We start from the raw sequence: 21,565 nt of genomic DNA on the forward strand, positions 1-21,565 counted from the left end.
GGTAACAACTGTGTTTTGAACAGGTATAAGTGGAGCAGACTGGTAGTAACAAAGTGCACTTTGAACCAAGCCCACTGAAATTATCTGGAAGACATCTGGAAGCTCCTTTTACTTCAGGTAACTCCTGCCATAGGAGCCTTCTTTGCTTTGTGACAGGAGGAGGAACAGTACCTCAGCCTATGTGGCTCCTGACAGTGAGCCATCTGAATCCTAGATGACTCACTCTGCTTACACAGTCACATAATCCCTGATAAACTTCCTACAGCATATGGAGGACCATGACTAATGATGACAAGGGTCCTCCCTTCAGTAGCAGACGCGTGCTGCAGGGTGTCTAGCTCAGGATACTTTTTTATGATGTTACCAGCTTAGTTCTTTCTTGTAGGTGACCTTTACCCACATCATGAAAGGTCTCCTGCCTCCCAAGGAGCAAATCCATCAGCCTTACCCTTCGTTGGAGAGCTTCAGCTTATCTCCTGCATGGCATGCCATTTAGCACCTGGGAGATGAAGCTCAAGACAATGTCTTGGGAAGTCTATGTGAGGAAAAAGAGACATGTATTATTTCTTAATGGGAGGAATCAAGGTCAAGTTTGACATGTTCAGAGCAGTCTGAGTTACAGGGAGATTCAATGCAAATTCCTGGATCTACTGGCATTTCGTAAAATCCAACTTCATATCAAAGATTATAGTTCTGCACTCTTTCAGAGGGGAGAGACAAAATCTCGAATACTCAGCCAGGAGCAGGTGTGAGTTATAATGTAAGTTTACTACATTGTAAGAACATGGAGTTATAGCTGAAGTTGTCATCAGTTGTGGCTGTGTATTATCAACAAAAGGAGGTGATGCCATGGTTGAACCCTCTTCAAAGCATTTCTCCCTCTGGCAGCATCAACTCTTCTTTTTGTAGCCTCAGCAGCTTACTTCAGCTGCTTCAACTGAAACCACAAATAATGTCAGTATTTTTTTTTTCCATTGGATCATGAGTGAATGGCCAGTTCTGCCTTTATCTCCTCTTTTAGATAAAGTGCCCCAAAATGCCATCATTGAAGTGTAGAGGTCACTGGTGACTTTAAAATCCTCTCCAATTGCCTTGGATCAAAACCAAATGTAATAAAAATCAATGTGAAAGTCAAGAGGCCAAGACACGAAAGTGATGTGTCCAACACAAGCAGCTTGCTAGTTTCAGAGTGTTTCTGGCAGCCATCTGCTTGTTTGAATTTGAGGATGTGACGCTTTTAAAAGTCAGAGGAAAAACACATGCTTGACCACAGTCTTCAGATATTTTACTCGATAACAGGTTTCTCTTTTTTGTGCCCATTTTTTTTGCAGCCCCAAGAATGTCCTGTTTTGCAATCATACTGCCAGCAGGTGTTTGTGGCACTGAAATACCACAATGTGTAATTCTTTAATTCAGAGAAGAAATCTTTTTGAAGCCTCAAAACATTTTCTCCTCACCTGTCTTCATGAATGAGCAGCAGAATAGTGTGTTATTAAAACTGAATAGCCACTCAGTTATTTACATGGTTAATGATCAGTCTTTTTAGCTAACAAAAAGATACATTTTTTTCATGCTACTCCTATTTCAGCTCTGTGGTTTCAGCCTTGTCCTGTGTAACAAAGAAACTGATCCTTTTATGGATGGTGTTAACCGAGACACCAGTGACCAAATCACATTTAAGAGCTAAATTCCCCCTTTATTCTCAAAGGTGGTCAGGATCAAAGCACCAAGAGATGGAGGCTGGAGAGAAACTTGAACTGCCGGTGTATCCTTCCTGTGGACAAATAAAGACATTATAGATTCCTTTGCTGCCAGTGTGACCCCTTTATCCAGCAGTGTGTCCACAGTTAAGAAAATGATATTGTGGCAGTCTATAAAAATCTCTGCAGCGTTTGGAGCATCATAAAGCAACTATATTATTGTTCTTACTCTAAAGACTATATGACATCAAAAGATGAAGACAACAGTCAAAGGGTTGGCAGAAGCAGGCAGGCAGCAATGGGAAAAGGCTTCCCAGTGCCTATCGACATACCCAGCTGTGGCCAGCTGTTACTGGGAATGGGTGCATTGTGCTGGGAGAGGTTTGTAAGAGGGCTGTGGACAGGGCTTGTGAGTACATAACAAGAGCCTTTCCTTTGCAAGAGAAACAGCCTTGGAGAAGAGATGAAGGTGTATTAACAGAAGTTGTTTACTCTCTTACTTGGCATTTGCTTAAGGAAAACATTCTTTCTGGGTTTTCGAAAAAAAATGTATGAATAAGGCATTCATAAACTAATGAAAGCTATATTTTCATCAATTATAATGGACTTCATTAAATTCTGGACATTTACCACATCACAATGTTTATCTTAAGGCAGTATTTCCCTGTGCTTAATAAAAGGGAACAGCAGGAGTACTGCAGGAAATTCAAGCCACTTCTAGCTCTCAGTGTCAGGATTTTAATGACACCCACATTACCTTGGCTCTTTTTATGGCTTCATCTTGCTTTATGTGACAATACTTAATTTTTATGTCATGCTTTTCATGCATAAATCTCAGCATCTCAAAAAGCAGGGCAAGATGCTGTTCCTGTTTCACAGAACAGAAAAAAACCACTAAGTGTGATGATTCGATTGTGGCCACAGAGCAGCACTGCTAGGTGCACACCTCGATCTTCTTATATCCCATTGTGGGAACTGAGTGTATCTCCAACAGAAAGCTTTACTCCTTTGTAGACAGGCCCATATGGAGTGTGAATCAAAGGCTTGCACCAGACTGGGGTGAAAGGAGAGGGCATCTCCCTTTTTGATTCTTGGGGTACTGGATTGCTGTTTTCTGACACAGTCAAGCACTCAGAAGTGGTAACTGGAAGGAAAAGTATTCAGGTAGATAAAACAAAGAGCATGAGGCTGTCTATGTCTTCCTTCTATTTTTATCACTGGCCATAGCTTGTTAACTCTTTCCAGTGGCTTGTTCTGTAAACCCCGTTTGGCATGGAGAGGGGAAGACCTGACCTTGCCTGTGTTGAACTTACCTGTTTGTTTTCTTCAGGTCTCAAATTTCCTTTGAAGGCAGCTTGTGTTCAGTCTTCTTCTGGAGCTCTGTAGGACTCAGCCGGTCCTGTGCTGCTGTCTTGCAGTAGCAGCAACTCCCTTAAAAAAAAACAAAACAAAGAAACAAACTGGCACTGGTTACCCACACTGGTTACCCATAGTAAGCCAGTTGTGGAAAGGTGCTTGCTTGTTCAAAAAGATCCTATTAACCATCCCTGTGTTTCTGGGTCCTCCTAAAAGTCCTGGAATGGCTTTTCTGTGTTACAGATGGCCATACTGGCCAGCCTTTCTCCAAGCATTAAGGAGTCATCATTCATTCCAGCAACGCAATGCTAACTGTTGAAGGGCCACTCTGTCTCTTCTGATCCTTTGGTGTGCCCTTTGCCATAATGTGCCAGATCATTTTGCAGAGAATTAGGGTTCTTTTTTAATGGAAAATAAGGTGGTTGGTGTCCAGTAATTCTAGAAATCTGTGGGAGCCACGCTGCCAAATGCCTTCTCCCTTCAACATTTTGAGTCTCATGGCATTAGAGATGCCTTTGCTTTTCAACGGCAGAGGGTATGACAGAGGAGACTCTCTGTGCTCCCTCTTCCTTGGAAATGAGCTCTAAATCTAGATGGATCATATCCCAGTGAAATCAGCCAATGAATGAATCAATCAGGTGGGTTAAGAAATCTTCTTGCTGCTTCCAGTGAGAAGACATACTCAAAAAACTGACTCTGTGGTAAGGGAGGGACCATCCCTCCACACGGCTGCAGAGGTACTGCCACCACGGCATTTCTCATTAAGGCAGCCTGAAGGAGTGGAAGATGGAAGTGGGCAATAGCTTTCTTCCTCCGCTGCTTTTCTGCCCTACAGACAAGTCATCTGGCCAAGCAGAGAGCTTTTTCTTGCTATACCTGGATGCTATCTAAAGGGTAGATCAATAGGCAAAGACTAGAACTAGGGAGTGGAGCAGAGGTAAAAACAGAGCAGAACCTGTGTCCCAGCACCACGCCAAACTGCTTGAAAAAGCACCATTCTCCTCTTTCATCTACCTCAAGAACCTGGGTGCTCCCAAGAGGTCAATGAGGCTATAAAAAAAGCCCTGGGGAAAGATTTTGAAGCCTCTGGCTGAAATTTCCCTGTCCATGCAGACCCGACCTACGGGGAACAGCTGATTTCCTACACGAAGGCTCAAATCAGAGGATGAGGATGCTTTGGCTGGGGTGTCTAGTAAGTTGAAGGAACAGGATTTCCTGAGCACAGTCACTCAGCCATTATTAATTTTTTATCAAATACTGTGAGAAATATGCCAGAGGGTGCTCACATGAGCTCTTCTGTGAGAGAGGCAGCAATTTTATGTGCATGGAGGCTAAAGCACCCAAACCACTCTTTGATGACAACATCAGGCACAATTTTCATCCCTGTATTTAACTCACAGTATTTTAGATGCTGCAGTCATAAGGGTGTTTGGTAATGCTAGAGTTGAACTCACAAAGAACTGGGGCAACACAGAGACTGAAATGATTCTACTTCCCCAGTCAGAACTTTTTACTTCCACTGTTCTCCACATTGTTTAGTTTGTGCAAAGCATCGCTCTCAAGTCTCATGGCCAGTAGACAGTGCCAGGGAAGCACATCTGAAAGTTTCTGTCTGTACATACAGGCCTGATACACTCCAGAAGGAAAAAAGGAGCAATCAGCTACATGAGAACCAAGCCAATTAAATGCCTCAGTAGTGTTTCGAAAGCGAACAAGGGCGGCATCAGAAATTTTCCATCAGCTGTAATCACGCCAATTACTTTGCCAATTGCTGATTCCACTGTGATTTGTTTAGTGCAGGAGTGCTTCAGCCTCTTGCCTGGGCTGATAGTCTTTGTTTATGCTGACTGTTCATTTGCAGAGCTTCGCTCTCTGTTTTTGTCTCATGCTTTCTCTTTTTCCTGAGCTCAATTCATAGGCACTCTTGTTGTGCTCTATTCTAGACAGTGTTTCCCAAATTTCTTGGGAGCAAAATATGCTGTTGTTGTTCCCAACTGCTCTGTGAATACAAAGATGATTCTTCCTTTCCCTTTCTGCCACTGAGTTTAAAAAATAAAGAATCTACCCAAAAAGTCAAGCAGCTTGTCAAGGAATGGGAAGATGGGATCTCCTGGGGTGGTGGCTCACTGAAGCCTTCGTCTCAGGGTGAGAAAGAGGGACCTTGTGTCTCTCCAGATGGCAAAGGCACATGAGGACACATGCGCACTCAAAGGGAGTTTCCCTGGAAAGTTAGTAGCAGCTTGTCTGTTCTATGTACATTCAAGTCCACGGAAACTAATGGGTGTCTCCGTAGCCACTTTGCACAAGAATTGTGATTCTTCTCTAAGGCATTGAGGAAGAAAGCTAATCATGGGCATTTAGAGTGCATCTGCCTATCTGATAACTTCAATGCAAATCATTGTGACAGCTTCCAAAGATTTTAGAAGCTGATTGAATACCGTTTCCCTTGCTGCTCAGGTCTGTGCTGGGGAGGGTTGGTTGACATTTCTTCCTCTGTTCTTCTACTTGAGACAACAAGGGGGAGCTTAATCTCCGAGGTGCATAACCACTTCCTTTCCAATTTTTATCCTCTTTTAGCAGTCACTGTCATCTTTAGCTCCTTCATGATGGTGCAATTTGCATGTACCAACCTTGCTGCCTTCTGTGGTTCTGGTGGCCTGTGCTGTTCTTTGTCTCCTGGCACGTCTTCACAGTCAGCTCCTGGGCTCAGGTGCCTGGAGTACACCACAAGCAGGGGAAATAGCAAAGCCATAATAGTACCAACTGACCACCACAGGACTGTATTTAAACACCAACAAACAGCAGATAATTCATGCAGGGCTTTTTTCTGTACCTGGTTTACCCTGACCTTTTGGTCCCAGGCAGCTGGTATGATAACACGTGGACACCCTCACCGGGATGCAGCAGGTCTTGTTTCTAGCTATCCATGAGGCAAGCAAAGGAGCCCCCAGACACATGATCTGCCACATGAAGTATCAGCTAGAAGCGAAGCTATCAGCTCTCTATTCATACCCTGCTATCGGTTTCAGCTTTGCAGCTGACAAATATATAAGTGACACACTTTGCTGCTCGCAGCCATCATCATCACCAGGAATTTTAAAAGATCCTCTGGACATGTTTCCAGCCCTCACAGTTCATACAGGCCACAAATAGACACAGAGCAGACGAGCTGTTTTCTCACGTCAGAGAAATGTGACAAAGGCAATTTGCAGGGGAATTGTCTAGTAACCCTAAATTGGGAAAATTAAAGCAGAGGTTGGATTCAGGAGAGGAGCACATCAGGATGTGTTTCCTTTTTCCAGGAGTGTCACTGCAATGGACCTTATTCCGCCTTGGCCTGGCATTCTGTGTCATCCTCCAAAATCCTACAAAATGCGAGTGGTTCTGAAATGTCCCCTTTCACAGTCCAGTAGTAACATTTTTCATCCACTTCGTATTCACTGCAGCACAGCTGCCATAGGCATCAGCTGCAAACCTTATTTTCTTTGAGGGAAACTGAGACACAAAGAGAAATATTTTTCCAAGTCACAAACTTACTTTGTAATCAAGTTAAAAATAGATGCGAACATATCCTACCTCCTGACTTACCTGCAGGACAATCTCATATTCAAGGATTTTTTGCTTATGAGTATTTGTAGAACAGCTAGTAATTTGGCAGTCACTAAGTCCATTCTATGTTCAGTTAATCCTCAACTCAAACAAACATCTTTAGTATTTTGAGAATGCCCAAACTTTTTCCTTTTCAGAAAGTAAGTAAATGGAGTTCAGGTAAGCCTGGTATAAAGGCCATTAGTCTTTTCTTTATTCCTCCCCATCCTTTATATATTTACTGAGTACTATTGAGGGTTCATGACATGCCAATTGTGTGTGTGTTGCAGTATAATATCTCATATTGAGATTTAAAATGGCAAAAGGATTATAAAGCTAGAGGAGGCTTTGTTGGTATGACTGGCTTGGTGTTTATTTTAGGGAAGGTCCTACTATCTCAACACGTTGGAGCACTGCCATCAGAGCCCTGACGCTTCATGTCCTGCATCTAAGGTCAAAGGGAGGCAGGTCTCTCTCCTGGTGTCTAATTTTACTTTTTTTTTTTTTTTTTGGTAGGATCATGTGCTGGGTAATAACTGTATTCAGCAAATAAATAAAGACAGGTTTATCATAGGCCTCATTAGGGAAACTTCACTATTGGCTTACTAAGTTAAATCTAATAGATTCCTGTCTGGACATGTTTTCTATCACAGCACAGGGGAAGCTGAGCAACAGTATTTAATGCACATCTTATTCTGAGTACTTCAGACTTTGGTTATGTTAAACCCTAGGAGACTTTGGAGAACTTTCTTTTTTAGTCCAAAACAGCATAATAGAGTTATGCATTACAAAAAAAATGGGAGAATGTGAGCTGATATGATAGGAGACAGCATAAGGCAGAGAAGAGGCCATGAGAAGACATGCTGTCTAACTTCAGCTACTGTCTTGTAGACATTTCTGCATGTGCATATCCCTATCCATAAAATGGGAACATTAATAATTCTCTATCTTGCAGAGAGTTAAGAAGCTAAATTAATTACTGTTTGTGTAGCTAATTGAGTTTCCCAGATGAGTACTGTTTGGAACATTCTAATTTTTATTATTATTATTTCCATTGAGATTTGGCTCCTTGTAATTAGTTTGCTATATCTGCAAAACAGATATGTTCTCTCAAGATATTTGGAGGCATTCCTTATGGGACTGGCCCATGCAGAGCTCTGTGGCATGAGGAAGCACCGACAATCAGGGCTGAGCCATCCTCCAGCTTTTCTACCTCACCTCAAACCTGTGCCCATCTGCATGTATGGCTGTGGTCTTCAGAAACTCACGCCTCTGCAAGTGAACTTAAGCAGCAGCTCTATTATAGTTTTATGCAGCATTACAAATTATTATGGTAAATTATATTTGTGTGTGTGCAATGGAAGAAAGCCCAAACATGGATTATGTCCAATCCGGGGAGGGAAAACATTTTCCAACAGCATCTAAATGTCTTTAGGTTTGGTCATCAGCTTCTCTTGGGTTTAACATTGAATAAATTCTCATGCAATGTGTACCAGTCACATATTGGTTTTAGTTTATGCTTACAAGTGCTGTTGAGCTCAGTAATTCTGAGTTAGATCAATATTTTCAGAAAAGTAAATAAAAGCTGCACTTGTCATTACTGAAGATTCACTTGTCAAACCCCTCTCCCACTTAAATTAACAGTAGTAGCATAAAAAGACCTACTAAAATGGCACTTTTTAAAACAAAACAACCCTTTGTGAGGGCTATAGGAAGTATATTATTTTATTTATGAATGTGGGACTCTGTCTCTTCATTATTTCCTGAGTCTGGGTCGATGTGTTTTGCTTTTCCTTTCCTTTCATAAATAAACAAAAATTGACAGTAGGACATTTAGAGGAGTGAGTTTTAAGGATCTTGGAACACCAGCAGCTTTGCCAGAGGTTTCATCTGAGAGAGAGCTAAGCCAGTACGAGCTGGAAAGCTTGAGGATGTAGACAAAAATAATCATGTCAATGGTTCCAAAAAGGCTATGCAACTAAGACTGGAGTTGTGCTTGTTTACCTTTCTTGTGTATAAAATGTCAGAGGAGATGGCCTCAGTGCTAGGAAAATGGTTTTAAGGCAGCTGAGGTAATTTGTGGTAGTCACATCTCTGTTGCAGTGGGAATATTGAGGTGTAGGCATATCTATTCACTTATCAAGTTAGTGAACCACTCAGCCTGATACCTGTGTCCAATATAATTTTATTGCTGTGATTTACCTGTTTTTGTAATCCTGAGACAGTCCTTCAAAATCTATATTTGCCAAGACAAATATATTTGGCGTAAAGGTAACTAGGAGATTCCTTTTGTGCATCCCTGAATTAATGGGAGGCTATACTCCACTTTAAGGACATGCTCATGAACTTTGAGAAACCTGAATGTCTTTAAAGAGCAGACAGTATCTCTCTGAAAGACTGAAATGAGCATTGTCATTGGTGTCTCTTTTGGTAGGAAATGTGTTGTTAGAAGGAAGGAGTTAACATAATAAATAGTTATTTAATCTTCTCTATGTCCTGCTTGAACTTGCAGATAATAGAAGCACAGCCAGGGTGCTTTTGCTTGCTAAGTGTTTCACTGTCTCTCCCCATATTAGCTAATATACCACTGGAAAGATCTGAAATTTTAGACCTGCATTTGCAGGATTCCCCAGTGTTGCTATCAGCAACCTTCCAAAGCGATCCATTCAGTTGGTCCTTTGATGTGCAATTAAACTCAGGAAAAAATAGCTTTGTGTAATGTATAAATAGAAACGAGGAGAGATAAAGGCAGTGTGGAAGTCACTTGCTGACAGCTTGGCATCCAAACGTTAAAGGTGCATGCCACTACCTCTGCTCAAGAATGAGTCCTGAAAAATGTCTGCTCCTTCCCAAATTCCAGCCCATGGACAATTAGCACTTTATTTATCTTGCAGCTACTTTTGTTCAGTTGGAAAGGAAAAAAAAAATATAAAAGGTATGTGCAGCTGACGTGATTCGTCTCACCAGCAAAAATTAACTTTTTGTTAGAAGGCAATGATGGCTACTCTCTTACACAGTGTTTTTATTAGATTGTTTTTCTCTTTATCTCTATAAAAATAGCATTCTTGCAGGAAGCCATTAGGCTTATCCATTCTTATTGATGAATAGTTGGCATGTGAAATACTGACTTCTTGCACATTGCAAAAGGTCAGAGCTTGTAGTATGTTCTTTGAGCATCAGGGATAAGGCAGCCAGGCCATTTTGATTAACCTGACAAAAGATTGAGATAATCTAAGTGGAAGCTACATTATTTGAATGAACTTCAGCTGTTAATGTCTGTGGTATCTGAAGGCCTGATTGATCTCCTGCCAGTTTTACACTCGTGTTAACTGCATGGTGAAAGTGGAGTTATCATGCTCTATATCAGCTGAAAATTTGATTTCAACTTCTGGAAAAACCAAAAATAGCTCATGCCAGAGGATGAGGAAAGCCACTATGAGAAAGCGTATGGAGGAGGAAACATAATGATGAAGAGTGCAGCTATCATCCTACCATTAAATGGCTTAGGAAGGTGAATATCTAGTCCTCCTTGGATTTCCAGGATCCCAGGGTTCTGGGCAGTGAAGAGAGCCATGCACACTCAGTATTGTAACCTCCATTATTGCTGTCATCTCTACACTATCTGAACTATGTTTATGGAACAGGGTTGTATCAGGTCAGTGTAAAGCCAGATAGAGTCTCTTGGGCTCTCATACCTGGCTCACAGTGAGTGCATTTCATGTGTCCTGTAATCCCCTCAACACAAATTTATTAACTTCTGTGTTAACCTTCCTTTGGTTAGTTGTCCCCACTGCTTCTTTCATTCAATACCCCAAAAGTATTCATATATTCTTCTCAAATGCCAACAGTGTACAAATTCACTGAAGTAGCTTCCTTACCTCCGTTTTATTAAATATCTTATGTATCAGTACACAGCAAGTGCATCATCTCTGTCTTGTTCGACTCATACAAACCAAGGTAGTTTTGGTTTTTGGGTTTTTTTCTCTTTTAAGGAGCCTAGTGGCCAGCTGCTGTGTGACTTCCAGTTGGCTGCTCCTCATCCTCATGAATTGCAAAAGGATATTTGGAAGCTCAAGCATCCTTTTGATACTGTGAACATAAAATCATAGAAATGTGTGCTCTAAAAGGCCAGCTCTGTTTTTTTACAAATTTACAATTATTTTGTAAGAAGATATTGCCACATGTGGTTTTGTGGCCACTAGAGGAAATGTGTGACAAAATCTGCTTGCTTAGTTTTGTGGCTTCTCAGATATAGGTAAAAGTAGGTGTTACAATTGCAACAATAATTTGAGAAGAAGTGGTCTGTATCTCTGGTGACAGAGAATGGAGAGAGTCAGGGCTTGGGGCTGAACTAATTTCTAGATACATATGCAAAGCAATAATAAATGAGCTACAATTTATTATGGGGAAACCATTCAGATCTTGCAGCTGCTCTATTAGGACTTCAGGCCAGGATATTTAATTATGCCCTGGCCTTCTCCTTTAAGCAGATTAGTACAGTGACACACTGACTGCTGTGCCCTGCCATCGCCCTCAGGCTTTGCTCCTTCTCCCTTGCTCAGTGGCCCTGCTGTCCCTGGAGGGAAGTCAGGGCTGACAGGAGGGATTGCTGTGGGCAGGGTAGTCCCTGGCTGTTGTCTTAGATTAAAAAAAATAGGGGGATAATCTGTGTTTATGAGGATGGTTAGGATTTTATTTTTCTTATTATATTCACACCTGGACTCTTATAAATAGGGAGTCTTTTAATGAAAACCATGAGAAGCATGGAGAAGGACATTTTAGGCAGCTGGACGCATTTCTTCTTATTAAATCACCCGTCTGTGTGCTGCAGACAGCAGAGATGTGGTGTGGGTCATCCCTCACCCCTTCACCACTGTGCTCCCATGCACAGTACTAGCTCCAAATAGAGCCATGTTAGAGGGAACACATCTGTGCATCTTCAAACACCCTCCAGGAGCAACAAATCCTTGAGCTGAAGGCTCTAGTTCATCCCAGTGGCTCCTTAAGCAAAAAAACCCTCCTCTTGCTACAGAAAAGCCCTAGATCTGTGCTGCTGCAGGTGAACCATCTACCCAGAGCTGCCTTTCCAGAGCATTTATTTTGTCCTACCGCAAGCTCACCAATTCCTCTGTGCAGTAAATTTCACTTTCATCTACTTTTTGAGAGGGAATAATAGTGCTTAAGTAGCTTTGAAGTGCCTTGTAAGCATTGGGGTCACCACTGACAGTACAACTATTACAAGGACAAAGGCAGTAAGTGCAGAAGAAAGAGAAAGGCATGAGTATGTGGTTTCCTAGTGAGGACTAGTGGTTATTTCTTAGTTTTTTGTGTTTTTACCAGAAAATTTGTGAAAAAAAAACCCATAGTGCTGTCCAAATAGAAGGTTCATATATTGGTACTATATTCGCCCAATAATTTTTGCTCAAAAATGGAGATAGAAACTCTGGAAAAACATTAAGTGCTGCTGCTTTCCATGGAAATATTTTAGATTTTCTTTTGGAAAGACATACTTTATATTGACAAAAATGGAGAGGGGAGGAAGGATGAAAAAGAGGAAACCTAAATGAGATAGTAAAAAGAAATGGACTTTTCTTTTACCCAGAATATGAGAAAACACACTTCCTGAGCTATCTTATATAGATTTTTTTCCAAAAAAATACATTGCTCCTTAAGCTCCTTTCCTAGCTTCTGTCACTACCTGAATTGATGTGTGACCTGCAGCAAATGACAACTTCCTTGTGACTTGGTTCACCCTTCTGCAAACGTGGTGTTTTTAATGGGCTTCATTCATTAAACTTGGCCAGCTACCTTCCAAACTCAAGGTGAGAGCAGCACTATGAATGTGCAGAGACTGGATAGCAACTGTCAGTCCTGTCTGCTCTAATGAGATTTTTTTCTTCTAGAGAGGACATCAGTATGTATCCCATCCACTACTGTCATATTTACAAGGCTTGCCATATACGCTGCAAAATATTCCTAGACGTTCATTCCTTCAGTCAGTTTTATTTGAGTCCTTTTCTGTTGATAATGAAACTTAATGCATGTTTATGGCAAAGTAGGTGAAGAATTTTGGGAAATATAAGACGATTACTTTGCATCAATAATAGACCTTTAATTTTTACTGCTGCTTATTATAAAGTGTTTCAGCCAAGCAAGCAAAGAAGTCATTGCTGCTGTAGAAGGAGCTGCATGAGATGGACTACTTGGATTTGAAATAGGTACTGGAGTCTACCACAGCAATGGAAAGTGGCAGTGAAACATCACAGTATGACATAATTTTTCATCATCTTGTGCCAGCTGAGCTATGATTAAGGTGTTAGCAAGTTTGTCAATTGTCAGATCATAAAACTGATCATCATAGTTGCACTAAGATGTGGAAACTTTTGGAAACAGACCAGGATTTCAGGCTGATCCAGCACTGAAATATTGGCCTTTAAATTTCAGTTCCCTCAACCAGATGAAGTTGACGTGCAAGCAACACCTCATGCCCCACATGTACTTACTCTTTCCATGCTGTGTCTACATTAACATCAACATGTTCCGTGTGCTTCTCCTTATCCAGCCATATTTCATCTGAGCCCTGTGATGACACCTTGTCTCAGCAAGACAGAGATACCCTTAGAGCTGTTCAGGTTTCCTAGTTGTCCCTCAGTGCTAAAAGTGCTGCAAAACTTTGAAAGTGTTTTTACAGCTTTTTCCCCCCCGTCTTTTTCTGGCATGGATGGAATTATGAGGGAAGTCTTGGGGTTATTACTGTGGTTTTACTCATTTGCAGTTGTTCCATACACCATTTTTTGACAATTTATGGATCCCTAAAGATCCACAGGCTACCCCTTGAGAAACAACAGCCTGGAAAGATAAAGGGGGAATTTTTTTCTTCATGTATCATTGCAATTCCTTGATACTAAATGAAAACCAGGAGGAGGAAAATCATGAACATTGGTTTCAGTACAAAAAGAGCTGTCCTATTGCCACAACAAAGGTTCTTCTTTGAACAAAATCAGGCAAGTCTGAAGTTGCACACTGTGTTCACAGACGAGAGCGTCGCATGCTGTGAATGCATCCAGGTCCCTTTAAGGCAGAGACTGTACAGCCAACAGGTTCAGGCCAACCTTTCCAACAAAAGCAGTTGTACAGACTTGTCTGTCATTCCTCTGTCTTCCTCAGGGAATGGGAGGCAGTACATTGTATAGATGCAGCATCAGCAAGGTGACCCTTTCCCTGCCTTTCTCTTTCCTCCAGAAGAATGGATTCATTGAATGTACTAAATGTGTAGGTAAAATTGTCCTGCTTGGTGCCATGCACCCATTCCTCCTGGCAAAGCTTTGTCCTTTGAGCACTTTGTGGCTACTGTGTTTTGTTATCCCCCCAAATCCCATGGAGAAGTCATTCCTTGAGTCACTTAAGCAAGGTGTTTTCAGTGAGGCTGCGTTACACGCTGGCCACACAGCTGAGGAATGAAGGTATATGGGACTCCTCTGGAAAGACCCTACTGAAAGATCTCCAGGGTGTACTGTACTAAGCATAAGCCTACCACCCCCTGGGTTGGAAGAGAACAAATTCCTTCCAGGATTATAGGATTAAGAAGCTGAAAAGTGATTCAAATTCTTCATTAAACAGGAAAAAAAAGAGAGACATGAGGGGAAGCTCTTCAATGCATGTATCACTCGATGTGTTTTCCTTGTAATTAAAGGAAGTTATTGAAAAATATTTGAGGGGATTAAATGCTCAGAGTATACGTGCCGATCAAATAACACAAGAGTCTGCATTCTTCTCCGTAATCAATGGGGAGACTTGAATGGGGAGGTTGAAAAGAGCACATTTATTGTTAACGTGCCATTGTGGTAGTATTCACCGTACTGTACGGCAGATGGACAGGCCCAAGGGTTTCCCAGCAGGGAAGCTTTACTACAGCTGAAAAACCAAGGGTATGGAGTTCCTATGTGGGTATTTCACACCAATTGTTAAAGTTCCAGGCAGGCTTTTCTTCTTTTTCTGCCCCCCAACCTGAATGCAGACAGAGATGCTCAAAATTTCCTGAGGAAGGCATCTTTGAGACAAATTATGTTTCTCTTTCCTTTATCCAAGCAAAATAGGAGAGGGAAAACCTGTAGACAAGAAAGGTGTTTAAGAACAGAACCAGGGGTTATGAAATGAGAGAGATTCCTACTGTAAACAGGGAGTCGTGCTTACCATTATTCTTTCCTCTCTCTTCTGACAGCTTAATTGTGAGTGGTCATTATTTAGACGTTAATTAAGAAGTCATAATGTCCTAGACACCTGGTGTCTAGAATAGCCAATGTGTTCTGCAGTTCATTACATGGCACCATGACCACCTCCATGCCCTGTGAGTATTTGCCCATGTATGTGACAGGAAGTTTGCTCAACCCAGACGTCTTTGCTTTATTTTGGCTTTTCCTTTGTGTGTTTCAGTGCTGACAGTGGACATAAGCAGCATGGTCTAGTGGAGAAAGAGACCTATATGGTATTTGAAGACCATGAGGCTATGGGATTTTTTTTGCCATTATGCATCAAACTCCTGAGAATTCAATTTCTCCGCATTAACATCCTGTTTTCAGTTGTCATGGAGGAGGAAACCTCCTGACCTTAGGCAAAACCTGGCCCCAAAATTATGTCTCCATCTTTACTCCTACTCTGCCATACAGCCTATGGGCCACACATCACCCTATAAGCTTCCTTTGCATTTTACAAATAAGCAGATTAATGACATCCCCTCCGTTCCTGCGTTTAATTAATGGCTGAAAAGTGCTTTGAGATCTTCATATGAAAACTGCCATATAACTGCACAAAGAAAGATGATATTTCTTCCTCTATTATTTGCTTTTTATAAAGACATTCTCAAAAAGTTGAAGGAGAACATTACCTGTCCTCCCTTACTAAAAATAGAATCATAGAATAACCAGGTTGGAAGAGACCCACCGGATCGAGTCCAACCGTTCCTATCAAACACTAAACCATGCCCCTCAGCACCTCGTCCACCCGTCTCTTAAACCCCTCCAGGGAAGGTGAATCAACCACCTCTCTGGGCAGCCTCTGCCAGTGTCCAATGACCCTTTCTGTGAAGAATTTTTTTCCTAATGTTCAGCCTAAATCTCCCCTGGTAGAGCTTGAGGCCATTGCCCCTTGTCCTGTCCCCTGTCACTTGGGACAAGAGGCCAGCACCCTCCTCTCTACAACTTCCTTTCAGGTAGTTGTAGAGAGCAATGAGGTCTCCCCTCAGCCTCCTCTTCTCCAGGCTAAACACCCCCAGCTCTCTCAGCCGTTCCTCATAAGGCCTGTTCTCCAGCCCCCTCACCAGCTTTGCTGCTCTTCTCTGGACTCGCTCCAGAGCCTCAACATCCTTCTTGTGGTGAGGGGCCCAGAACTGAACACAGTATTCGAGGAGCGGTCTCACCAGTGCCGAGTACAGAGGGAGAATAACCTCCCTGGACCTGCTGGTCACACTGTTTCTGATCCAAGCCAAGATGCCATTGGCCTTCTTGGCCACCTGGGCCACTGCTGGCTCATGTTCAGTCGCTGTTAACCAACATCCCCAGGTCCCTCTCCTCCAGGCAGTTTCCAGCCAGACTTCTCCTAGTCTGTAGCTGCCCAGGGTTGTTGTGCCCCAAGTGCAGGACCTGGCATTTGGCCTTGTTAAGCTTCATGCCATTGGTCTCAGCCCAGCGGTCCAGCCTGTTCAGATCCCTTTGGAGCCTCCCGATCCTCCAGCAGATCGACACTTCCACCCAGCTTAGTGTCATCCACAAACTTACTAAGGGTGCACTCGATGCCTTCATCCAGGTCATTGATAAAGACATTGAACAGGGCTGGACCCAGCACTGAGCCCTGGGGAACCCCACTTGTCACTGGTCTCCAGCTGGATTTCACACCATTTCCCACCACTCTCTGGGCCCGGCCAGCCAACCAGTTTTCCACCCAGGAGAGTGTGCGCCTGTCCAGGCCAGAGACTGACAGATTTCTAGTTGAGCCTTAGCCCTTCTGATTTTTTCTCTACACAATTTCATTTCCCTCCTGTAGTCCACCCAAGAGGCCTGTCCTCTCTTCCAGAGCCCATAAACATTTCTCTTCTTGATATCACTTGAGATCTCTCTGTTCAACCAAGCTGGTTTTCTCCCCTGCCAGCTTTTTTTTCTGGAACATGGGGATGGCTTTCTCCTGAGCTGCTACAATTTTCTTTTTGAAGAGCTCCCAGCCCTCATGGGCTCCCTTGCCCTTAAGGACTGTCTCCCATGAGACTTTGCCAACCAGCCTTCTGAAGAGTTCAAAGTCTGCCCTCTGGAAATTAAGTGCTACTGTCCTGCTAACCACCCTCTTCACTTCACCTAGAACAGAAAACCCTGTCATCTCATGATCACTTTGTCCTAGGCATCCCCCTTCTGCCACATCCCCCACAAGGCCTTCTCTGTTCACAAACAGCAGGTCCAGGAGGGCACCCTCCCTTGTTGGTTCATTCACCAGCTGTGCAAGGAAGTTGTCTTCCACGCACTCCAGGAACCTCCTAGACTGCTTCCTTTCTGCTCTATTCTACTTCCAGCAGATATCAGGAAGATTGAAGTCTCCCACAAGAACAAGAGGCATTGATCTAGAGATTAACCCCAGCTGTTTATAGAAGAGCTCATCAGCTGCTTCTCCTTGGTTGGGTGGTCTGTAACAGACTCCCATCACAAAATCTACCTTGTGGTGGGCTCCTCTGATTTTAACCCACAGGCACTCAATCTCCTCATCGCCACAATCCATCTCAACGGTGTCCAAGTCCTCCCTTACAAAGAGGGCTACCTTGCCTCCCCTCCTACCCTTCCTGTCCCGCCTGAAGAGTTTGTACCCCACCATAGCTGCACTCCAGTTATATGAGTCGTCCCACCACGTTTCCGTGATGGCAACGACATCATAGGCTCCTTGCCCTACGACAGCTTCCAGCTCTTCCTTCTTATTCCCCATGCTGTGTGCATTGGTGTAAATGCACTTCAGCTGAGCTGCTGAGCCTTCAGCCCTCTTAGAGGGAACAGAGTTCGTTCCCAATTGCCTGGTAACTGGAGTAGCTAGCGCCAGAGTGACCATATCTCCCTTAGCACCCCGAGGTGTGTTCTCCCCCACTTTCTGTGTGGTGATGTACTGGTGGTCCTCTCCAGCACACCCTCTCCCAATCACCATTGCCCCACGTCCAGGCTCACTCCTGTCTAGCCTGGTCACAGTAGTTCCTAAGGTAAGGCCATCTGAGGAGTGAAATATCAGTCTGGTGATGTTGCCTGTCATGTTTAGAGGATGCTTTCTCTCTAGAGCTATGCATGACAGATGGCTTAAAAGAGCAAAAGATCAACATACACATCCTTTTCAAAACAGGACCAACTCTACTTCAAACTATTCAACACACATTCATTTAATTTGCTCCTATGCGCATCCAGTGATGGCGAATCCTTCAAGTGATCTGCACTGACATGCAACTATCCTTATCATTTACTTGCTTCTTTTAATGTCTCATCTATATTTCCTTCACCCCAGTTTAATTACATTATTTCTTCTGCTACCCACAGCAAACAGTGCTACATGAGTTCCTTTCTCTATGCTTTCACCACTTATATTAAATCAGTCTGGAATTTGATCTAGCCAGGAAATGAATCCATTTCAGACATCCCATTATCCTCATACTTTTGCCTTGCCAGAAATGTCCAAATCAGGATGGCTGTTTCCTAGCCAGCCATTTCAATCCTTTTTAGGCACTTAGAAGTAAACTTTCTTACAGAGAGCTTTAGCACACTGAGTACCCAAATTGAAGTTAATGGATGCTCGGAGAGTAAGTACTGTTTATTTTGGCACCTCTCTGTACAAGTAACAGTCTGATTATAGGTATCTGCATAAGAAAGTGAAAATGGAAGGACTGTACTTTTTTTCTTTTTCAAAAATATTTCTCTTTTCTTTAAACTACTTTGGCAAATCAACCATACATCTTCTCACTTCCTCCTTCTTAAAGCTAACCAGATGGCATATGCCAGCATCAAAATTTCCCACTGATCATTTGTTTATCATTCAGTCACCTCAAGCATGTAGTGGAAAGTTTGAACTGACCCTGAGGTAGGGTATTTGTTAATAACTGAATGCATGATTTGACCAACTCGCCATTTAAGAAAATCACAGTCCGGTCTACTTTGCATGGTGCCATGCGACATCAGTAAACACTGAAAGTTAGCAGAAGTAAGTACAAAATGAGCTTTGAAATCCTGTGTCTGATGTCTTGGAGGTTAATGGAGTAGATATTTTCCTAACCTTGCAATTGTGGTTAATAAAACAATGGGTGAGGAATGGGTGAAAGAAGATTTTTAAAGAAATTATTTATTTTCTTTGTATTTTCTTTTGGTTCCATAGGCATGCTTAAGCAAACACAGTCTCCTGATCGTGCAAACAGCAGTTCCCTTGGCAAAATGGTTTAGGATGGTTTTGGAGAACTTCTTTAGTTAAAAAATACACTTGCAGAAAAATAAGCTGTCAGAAAGTAAATATTTAACTTTTCCATTTGTTTTTTTCTCTGTGTTGAGTGTACATGACAAACGTAATTCATAGCTGCTAGTGTTGTAGTTAATGTCAACAGGGTTATAGTTGGAAAGGAAATTACCTTGGCTGTCATGATTTCACATCCTCTTTGTAATTTCTTCTCCTAGACAGATTGCTTTTTCATGATGGCAGACACTGAAACAGACTGACTTGCCAGGCAACTCAGAGTGTCATACAATTAAATGCAAGTCACAGAGTTCTGTATACAATGAAATTACCCGTGGAAAGTACCCATCACAATGAGAAAAACAGAACAAAACCCATGGCCAGAAGTTGAAACCAGACGAGTACCAGTTACAGTAAAGGTGCGAATGTTTAACAGAATAAACCAAGTTGGTTCCTGGAGATATGCTGCCTTGTAACATGACAGGAGATTTTTGCAGAATCTGTGATTTAGTTAAACTGTAGTGGACATGATGCAAACACTAAACAGCATAATTACGTGGTCTGTAATATGCAGGTGGTGAGACTGGATAAAATCTATCTTGTTTACTTCTGATCTTTGATCAATGGAGAGACTTATTTCAGTAACCTCTCATCTTCAGTGTGACCAATACAAACTAGGATCCTAACAGGCATGGTCCTACATCTTGGAAGTATTGATGCTACAGAAAATACACACGTATTATGCAAATAAGATGTCAGGATTTCACTGTTCTATTGTATTGAGATGAGGCAGTGTTGAATTATGCCAGGCTGTAAAGTGTATGTGAAAATCGTTAAGAGAAGGCTGCATTAGCCAATGAGACTTATCATGATTATAGGTGTTAGGCCTGGTAGTCAGCAGTAACAGGGTCAGAGCCTTAGAGAGCAACTCATTGCGGACTGCCAGGAAAAGGGAAAGTGATTAACTTGAGTTTCCAAGGGAAAATGAGCAGTCCACAAGTTCAATACTAGATTGTCTGTAGTTATACTAAGAGGCTTTGTCTCTCTTTACTTCAAGGGGAGCAAACTCCCTGCTTGAATATGTGTCCTCCTTGTTGCTAAATCCATTTGCATTGGGAAATGCTGGAACACAGAGGAAACCCAGTGATCTGAGCAGGAGAGACACCCAGGATGTCCAGAGTTCTTGTGCTAAGGCTTGGCAAAAAAAAATTGGCTCCTGTAATTTCCTCTTTTCCCTGCAAAGAGGTTAACTCAGTAATTAGTAATTATTCTAAGTAACAAGATCTCTGCATGCTTGGCAAAAAGCCAGAGATTCATCCAAACTTGTGGGCTTACTTCCCTGATGTTCAGGCCAATTGGTGCACTCATGTTGCACAATGAATTGCAGATGTAGGGTTCTCATATTCTACATTGGTAAAAAGCACAGAAATGTTTACCCTGGAGTCAAATGCAAAAAGACAGGTTGCCTGAGACTGCAATCTGAACATCCAAAAACTCAATCACTCCATCCCTTTCCCAATTTAATCCTTTGCTTTGTTGCCTCATCTTTCCCATCTGTGAAATGGAAACAATTTCACTTAGCTTTGTCTTGCCCTGAGGAATTGGAATGAGCTAGAACTTTTGAAAGGATTTTGAAGATAGATTATTGTTTTTTATTACTGTGTGTAACTCTTTCCACCATGAAGCGATGCTTCAGAATAAAGGTACAATTCTGCTTTGCCAAAACCCAGTGCTAACCTTTCATGAAAAATATCTCACTTCTTTAGTTGTTAGATGGAAGTCAGCTGTGTTTGACAGAACAATTTGTAACCTTTGCTAGTGCTATGTGGTTCTGCACCACCAGCCTGGACCTGGTGTATTTTATATTTTGCCTGCTTTCTGTGGGGAATTATGTGTTTTGACTTTGACATGGGACATTTCCTTTCTTCAGGAGGATTCAGCTCCAGTTGTTTTTCTGCTAGCAGTGACTATCATTTGCAGCCTAAGAAATATTATTTCCTTCTTTTAAAATGGGTCAGACTCTTTTGGGTTTTTAAACCACAAACAATGGAGTTCAGAGAAAAATCCAGAGGAATACTGACTTGGGAGACTTTGTGGCTTCTGATGTGAAACAGGCCTGTCTAATGTATTCAGTTCCTTGTCAGTTGTGAAAGATATGTCTAAAGTTTCATAATATCATATCAGTTGTGCAAACAACTTGTCCTTTTAAAGTAGGCACTTAAAATCTGCACTTGCTTTTAGTAAAGCTTAGTCTACTTTTATGCTTGAACAAGTTTTATTTTTTTAGGGGTGGTAAAAAGAAGGTAAAGGATCAACTTTTTTTTTTTTTTTTTTTTTCTATAAGAGACAACTCCATTTCAGAGGTCTGTGTCTCATTCAGGGCAATTAAGGATTTCACATCATTTGATATTCTCTTTGAGAAGCCTAGGAATTGGTTACGAGTTTCTATCCTTGTTAGATTTAAACTG

General features: G+C 42.1%; 1 protein-coding gene across 3 annotated transcripts in view; it reads left to right on the forward strand.

Annotated features, from left to right (window-relative positions):
• SETBP1 (SET binding protein 1) overlaps positions 1 to 21,565 on the forward strand; it is a 262,079-nt gene that overhangs the window by 128,872 nt on the left and 111,642 nt on the right. The gene's annotated exons all lie outside the window — the stretch shown is intronic.

The sequence above is a fragment of the Phaenicophaeus curvirostris genome, chromosome Z (assembly GCF_032191515.1).
Source record: "Phaenicophaeus curvirostris isolate KB17595 chromosome Z, BPBGC_Pcur_1.0, whole genome shotgun sequence".
Classification (NCBI taxonomy): Eukaryota; Metazoa; Chordata; class Aves; order Cuculiformes; family Cuculidae; genus Phaenicophaeus; species Phaenicophaeus curvirostris.